A 7,813-nucleotide genomic window follows, 5' to 3' on the forward strand; every position below is an offset into this window, starting at 1 on the left:
GTGTGTCCCCAAAATAACAACAAAATATTAAAAAGGGAGAAGTTGAAACTAACAAAACAGGAAATGAAAGTTCCAGCCATTTCAAACAAAGTACAATCTAACAACATTGGGAAAGAATTACAAAGAGTCATCCTTGTAAACTGGCTGTAAAAAAAATTGATTTTTTCTTTTTTGGTCACAGGGTTGCACAGGGTTACTCACGGTTTTGTACTCAGGAATTACTCCTGGCGGTGTTCAGGGGTGTTATATAGGATGCTGGGAATCGAACCTGGGTCAGCTGCATGCAAGACAAATGCCCTACCCGCTGTACTATAGCTCCACCCCCTGTAAAAAATTTTAAGGGAGTAATTGTTTTTCAAACTCGGGTCAGGTCGGCCATGTTGGCTGCTTGTAAGGCGAACGCCCTACCTGCTGTGCTATCGAGTTCGATTCCTCCACCCCTCTCAGAGAGCCCGGCAAGCTACGGAGAGTATTTGATATGCCAGACACAGTAACAACAAAGTCTCCAATGGAGACGTTACTGGGCCCGCTCGAGCAAATCAACGATCAACGGGAGGGCCTTTACCTTTTACCTTTTAATTGTTTTTAACTCTGACCTCATGAGTGGAAAATTGTTCATTTGCATATTTATTGGAAATCATTTTGCTATCCTTTCAAACTGTGCAGGGAACACTAAGAGGAAAAACTCAGACAGCTCACTACTTGGGTACCATAAATCTATGGATAAAGATCTGGATTCTAGGAAAATATCACCACTCATTTCTCAAATATTTATTACATTCGCAAATCAAGGTCTGGTTCCATACAGGAGCAGAATAAGACTCTGCTCCCATATCATGATGGTAAGACAAAACTTAGATGCTTCCTATTGATGTCATTGGGCCAACAGGTGGATCATATGAAGTGGGGAGGAGAAAGACCATCACTTCCTCCCCATCTGCCTCTGCTACCCGGGACCCAGGGTTACTGAGTTCTTGTCTCACCTTGCAGAACGGAATTTCAGGAGTAGATGAGCACTGAAATTACAGTTTTTGTTGAAGGTTTTGAAGGGAAGGAGGGAGAGAAAGTGGGAGTGAAGAGTAACGTGCTCAAGAGAAAACCCAGGCTTCTCCAAGGTCGGAGAGAGTCCCCATACACATCCCACTATGAGACACGAAAGCATGAAAGTACACATCTCAAGAGAGGAGATGCAGGCGACACATGTGCTTGGGCACCACAAGTGCTCAACCTCATGGGTGCAAGCAGCACATGGGTTTGGGCAGCACATGGCACCCTTCCTTGGCCCAAGGTGGCTTTTATAGCATTTCTCCAATCTGCCCCCATGTGGGGCTTCTACCTACATAAGAGTCTATTGCTAAGTGAGTAGAATTGGGTGTGGCCTCTGTAACTCCTTTTCTTGACCTTCAGTTGGTTGTGCTGGATCTTCTCTGGGCTGAATCACTAAAGTTAATGGGATTAAGGGAGAGGTCTGGGGTTATTCCAGGAATTTCCTAAATCTGGCGGGGTCTAATCTCCTCAGGGTCCACTGCTGGCACCAGGTGAGGGTCTTATCAGCCTTAGTTTCTGTTCTCTGCAAAGTTGGCCTTTGCAACTCCAGAGCTATTACTTCCCAGGAAATTTACTGCCATCGCCTGGCCTGGGGAGGGGTCTTCCCTATCTGCCTGCCTGCCTACACCACTGTCTCTCAGAAGCCTTCCTCTCTCCATTTTGTCCTACCCACTCTGAACACTCCTAGGAGTGCCAGTCCTTCTCAGTAGCACTACAGTTTTTATTTTTCACATTAACTTGCCACTATCTTCAGATGTGGGAAGAATAAATCTAATAAAAATATAAGTGGTGAGCTGGAGATGCAACTGTTGATACTTCATGTTCCCCCCACACACACACACACAGACCTGGACCACAGTACTGCCCAGTGGAGCTAGCGAGACCTCCCACACCAGCACAAATGGATGTGACTTTGAGGCCCACAGCCTGCTAGACTCTAGCACCACAGCATTACTGACCCTAGAATTAAATATTCCAGACAGTTGACTGAGAATATTTGGTGTAGCCCCTGGCCCTGCAAAGCACTGTTTTGGAGAATTTGTAAAAGTTTTTAAAAAGACATCCTGTTGGGAGAAAATACTGTGTATACCATATATCTAACAAAAGGGTCATCTACAAGATACAAATAGAAATAAAAAATTCAAGAACAGATATGAAAAGCAACCCACAAAAATTGCAAAAAGATATATTAAAGAAGATACAGATTGCTAAGGGCACATAAAAATTCTCATCTTTACTTAGTATTAGGGAAATGCAAGTCAAAAATTGTTGGATAACGTTGGTCCATCCTTTCTCCTCCACTGAAAGGCACTTAGGTTTACTGAGTAACATGGATCACAAGGCTCCCTAAGCAATCCCATTTATCTTTAACTTCTCATTTGAGCTCTATTTTCCCCTACCTGTTAATCACTTATTTTCCCCTAATCAGACCCTGTGACTTACAAAGTCAGATTCCTCAGGGGATTCTGGATTTTATATTTGTAAGCGGACATTGCTTTTTCTCTTTCCTTTATGTAATTTGCAGTTTACTTTAGAGCAATGCCCTTTTTGTATAGACACAGGAAGACAGTTAATGCTTTGCTCTATGTTCAAATAATATGTACCCCTGAGCATCTGTCATATTTACTCAATGTAAGCCTCAATTGCCCCTATTCTCCAGAACCCAAAAAGAAGGGTCCCAAAGAGAGGACTTTGACAGACCCAGAGCAAGCCGTGAGCTCCCCTGGCACCAATAAGGGACAGGCCAAGGATCCTAAAACCTACAATAAGTTAAGAGCACGGTCATGGATAAACTCTGTTATGACCCAAAAAGAAGTAACTGGATAAGGACACTACTGGGGTTAGGAATGGCTCATCTTGCCTGGGAACTGTAGTCTGGGCTATATAGCAAAATGCCCCCAGGAGAGCCACCCTTTAAGCTTAATGCGTCCATACAAAATGACTAGGAAGATTATGAAGAAGTAAATTTAAGATGACCATTTAAATGGATTTGGACTAATTGAAGGAGAAATATGCCCTTAGATGAAATTCTGCCCTTGAACAGATCTCCTAGCAGGATGAGATTTTGTCCTAGAAGAGCTTCTGCAGAAGGAAGGACTTTTCATATGTTGATTATGCTACCTTACTTATGTGTAATTGATACCTCCAACCTTTGAGGTTTGTCTCTAAATTAACACTGGGAGATAAGAAAGGGGCAGAGTGAAACTGGATGGGGTGTGTGAGACTGGGATGAGAGAAGTGTGAATCTGGTATGGGGACAGATATCGAAATAAACTGTGACTGATCAGCAACCAGCCTGGTAACCCTGTTCCCTCCTTCATGCATTCAACAGCAGTGGCTGGTTGGGGTAGGTAGGGAAGTGGCTTATGGCTACTGAATGCATGTTGCATGTGCCCACACTTTTTGAACTCACAAAAATGATAATAAAATGTCAGTTCACACCACTGCAAATGGCTTATATTAAAAAAAAAAACAAAGGAAAAAAACAACAGAAACTTAAGAACAAAGACTGGTGGGGATGTGGAAAAAAAGAGCCCTCATTTACTGTGGGAAGGCAAACTGGCTCTGCATTTATTAAAAACAGTATGGAGATTTCTCAAAAAAAGGTGATAATTAAAACCAATGTGATCCAGAAATTCCTTTCCTAGGTATCTATGTGAAGAAAAGAAAACATAAATTCAAAAATACAGATGCATTCCTATATTGACTGCAGCACAATTGCCAATAGTCAACAAATAGCAACAATCCACGTGTCCAATGATAGATGATAAAGAAATTGTGATAAACATACACAACCATTGCAGCTCAGCTCTGTGAAAGGATAAAATATTTCCCTTTGCTACAACATGGATGAAACTGGAGAGGATCATGCTAAACCAAATGAGTCTGAAGGAAAAGGTAAATTCTATGTGATCTTAGTCATGTGAGGCATGCAAAGAGATAAATCAAGAGAAAAGGCAATGTGAAAAAATAAACCAACCACAATCCTTAGACTTGTGATAGAACTGAGGTTACCAAGGTTTAGGGCAGAGGTCTGAAAGGGTTATACAGACTTTGATACAAGAATATGGGCATTTTATGGGTAGACATGGCATAGTAATAATGTTTCCTGAAAACAGGTCAATATGCTCACCCTCATACACTTAACATTTGCGAGTAAAACAAATAAGCATGTAAATAAATTTTAATAAAGTAAAATTGGGTCTATGTAAGATTGAACATAAACTAAATATCAAGCGTAGACCACTCAAATGTAAGGCATTAAGAATGCTTTGTGAGCCATGCATTTCAATTCTACTGGGATTCATCTAAGCTGGGAAAGTCTACATATTAATGATTTTTACCTACTTGGTCTTTGACCTTTGACTTTCCTTATTTTCTGTGACATTAGGATTCTTCAATGTAGCCACTTGAGACCACCTGTGTTATTAGAAACCATTAGAGACATAAAATTAGAATTCATTAACAGACAGATAATGTACTTGCTACTATGATATATGGGACTATATTTATCCTTCAGTGTAACATATTTTCTCATCAGCGCGGGAACAGAATGATCTTTTATCTGGATGAAATGTCCTTAAAAGCTTCGTCACTGCAGAGCAGCAAGAAGCTACTCAAATGGTTCTTCTTAACCTCTTTCTGATGATTAGAAAAAAAGAAAAGAGACTGCACCACTTCCCAAGGGTTTCGATGCAGTTGCTATAGCAACGCTATGTCTGAGTCAGAGCTATTAACAATCACCATGGCAACAAGTGTCTCACATGCCATTTCCAGAAACTCAATGCGTTTGGACTAGAATCATCACACCATGTAAGAAGGGGTGGGTTTTCCTCTCTCTGACTGTCATACAGGAGGCTTTCTCCAAATAACTTGTCCCAAAAATGTTTCGAATAATATAAAAGAAATTATATGAGAACTAAGCTGACAGTTGCTGATTTTCCTGTTTTCTGAAACATTAGGACTTAATGAAAATAATATCTCAAATGTTAATAATTGATATGGTAGATTGGTTGTTTCTGATATTACCCAGCAAAATCATTGATACGTAAAAATTTTCTATCTTTCAAAATCCAAAAACTGTTTTATTTCTCTTGCACAGCAATCTTTTTCTCTCTGTTAATTTCCCTTCCTTCACTCTGTCAGACACCCTTTTGAATATTTAGCAGAGCAGAATTCTTTAGAGATTTGTGGATCACACTTGTCAACTTAAAAGCAGCAGAAAGGAGAAAGGATCACACATATTTCTGGAATTGCACCAAAAATGGAGCGTGTGGTACTCTGTGGAATGCGGTTATGGTAGAACTATAGGATCATCCTATTTTTCTTTTTAAACACAAAACATTATGTGCTAAGAATGAGCGGTGTCCACATTTTCATCCATAACACGATATTGTAACTCCTCTAGTGATTGGGCAGCAGAGCAAAATCAACAGAAAGCAGCTATGGTCTCTGAAACCTACAGGATTACCTGTGACCCTTAAAACAGCTCCTCTTCCTAGATGTGTAGGGTACTTCATTCCCTGATCCTACGATCCTATGCCATGTCACACAGTAGCATTTTATTGGGAATTTCATCCTGAAATAAGAGCTGGCAGGGCCATATAAAGTTGATTGATAGTTTTCATTATAGCTTTTTATGTGCACTAACAAAAAAAAACTAAGTTCTGGGGCTATAATAATAGTACAGTGGGTAGGTAGGGTGTTTACCTTACATTCAGTCCTGGTACCACATATGGACCCCTGAACCTTCCCCCTCACAGTTATCTCTTAGCACAAAGCTAAGAGTTAGTCCTGAGAAATGCCAGATCTCCCCCTTCTCCCTCAAAATGTTCGATAAAAAATTTAATTTTTTTTTAAATTCAATTAACTTCAAAGTTTAGTTGTTTTGGTCTTTCTCTGTTATTTGTGACCACAAAGATTCTAAACTTTCCTGTGCTTTTTTTACCTCAGAAATCAACGACTAGAGAATGAAGCATTCTAGAACAAATACACCTTAATGCAGAAAGTTTTCTTACCCAGTGAGAGAAATGATAAATAGAAGCAATCCTTTCCATTGTGCATTCTTGGTTATTTGACTTCACACATCTAGAATTTATTTAGGCAGAAATGGGCAGGAGACGAGAGGCAGGCAGCATTATGTAGTTTCTCACTGAGCCAATTTAAAAGGAAATCCAGAGCAAAGACTGCAACACTTTGATGAGAAATTAGAAGGACCCTTAGATCAGGGCAAAAGACTAAAAGCTAGGGACTGTCCTGTAGTCTAGCGTAAACAACCATAGGGAGAGAGTGAATTCAACAATGAACCCATCTCTATATGACACATGAATTTCTGCCCCAACCCTGGCCTACCCAGGAGAATATAAAACTGGCTTTCTTCAGAAAATGCAAGATATGACATAGAATAGTTTACATTTGAAAACTCTTCCTTGAAATTTTGTAATCTTTCAATAGAGTACTTAACCTTTGACTTTTCAATATTTTTCTCATTCTTTTTCTAGAGAAAACAAGGCTAATACTCCATTGGGAGGAAAAAAACTATAGGTATCATGAGTTGTGAATAGTTAAAATAAACATTTACTTACTTAACACTGGAAACGGCTTCTGCTCTGATTCATCATAGATATTTGTATACCAAATTGGAAATGAATCATAGAGCATTAGTGTTGCACTCAAATTCCTCCTCCCTTTGAGCGATAGCACAGCGGTAGGGCATTTGCCTTGCACGCAGCCAACATGGCCAACCCGAGTTCGATTCCTCCGCCCCTCTCGGAGAGCCCGGCAAGCTACTGAGAGGATCTCGCCCGCACAGCAGAGCCTGGCAAGCTCCCCATGACGTATTCGATATGCCAAACACAGTAACAGCAAGTCTCATGATGGAGATGTTACTGGGCCCGCTCGAGCAAATCGATGATCAACGGGAGGGCCTTTACTTTACTTATTTTTATTTGCTGTAAGATTTATATAGTGGGAATGGAAAAAGTAGATGAACTTGTTGATCTAATTGGTCATTTTTTCCAATCAAAATGAATAATGGGGGACTGGGGAGTCTAAGCAATAGTACAGCAGGTATTGTGCTGCCTTTCATGAACATGATCTAGGTATGATTCCTCGCGTCCCATATGGCCCCCCAAGCATTGCCAGGAGTGATCTCTGAGCAGCACAGAATCACAAGTAAGCTCTGAGCACAGTTGGATGTGGCCCCCCAAACAAACAAACGAATAAAATAAATAAATTGACAGTGGGCTAGCTGGGAGTGGAAAATAGCAGCAGATAGGAAGCCCCCAGCAAGAGCTCTTGATCCCTTCCTCAAAGCCCAGACAGATAGCAGGACAGTAGGAGTCTCACTCACATGACCAGAAACTAAGGGAAGATGGGATGACAAGGTGCTGCTGGGGTACAGAACTAAAGCGGCCCAGAGGCAAGGTACAGAGAAGCAAGCCCTAGTAAGGGGATATAAGTGACAGGGTTCTGGCTTCAGATTTCAGACTAAGAAAGCAAACACTGTACAGAGAATAGCAAAGGGACAAGATCAGATCATCATACACTGGAGGTGATCAGTGATGAGAGATGGGATTTGACTTAAGACACTGTGCAGACATCAAGAAATGAGACAGGGCAGAATCTCCTGCCCCCCATGCCAGGCTGTCTTCACCGGGGCCCCCTTGAAGGGGGGCAGGTTGAGTTTCCCTCCCCACCCCAAGCAGAGCCCTAGCAGCCGAAAACCTCCAGAACCCAGCCACAACCATGCTCAAGGCCACTCCCC

The sequence above is a fragment of the Sorex fumeus genome, unplaced genomic scaffold, assembly GCF_029834395.1.
Source record: "Sorex fumeus unplaced genomic scaffold, SorFum_2.1 ptg000265l, whole genome shotgun sequence".
Taxonomy (NCBI): domain Eukaryota; kingdom Metazoa; phylum Chordata; class Mammalia; order Eulipotyphla; family Soricidae; genus Sorex; species Sorex fumeus.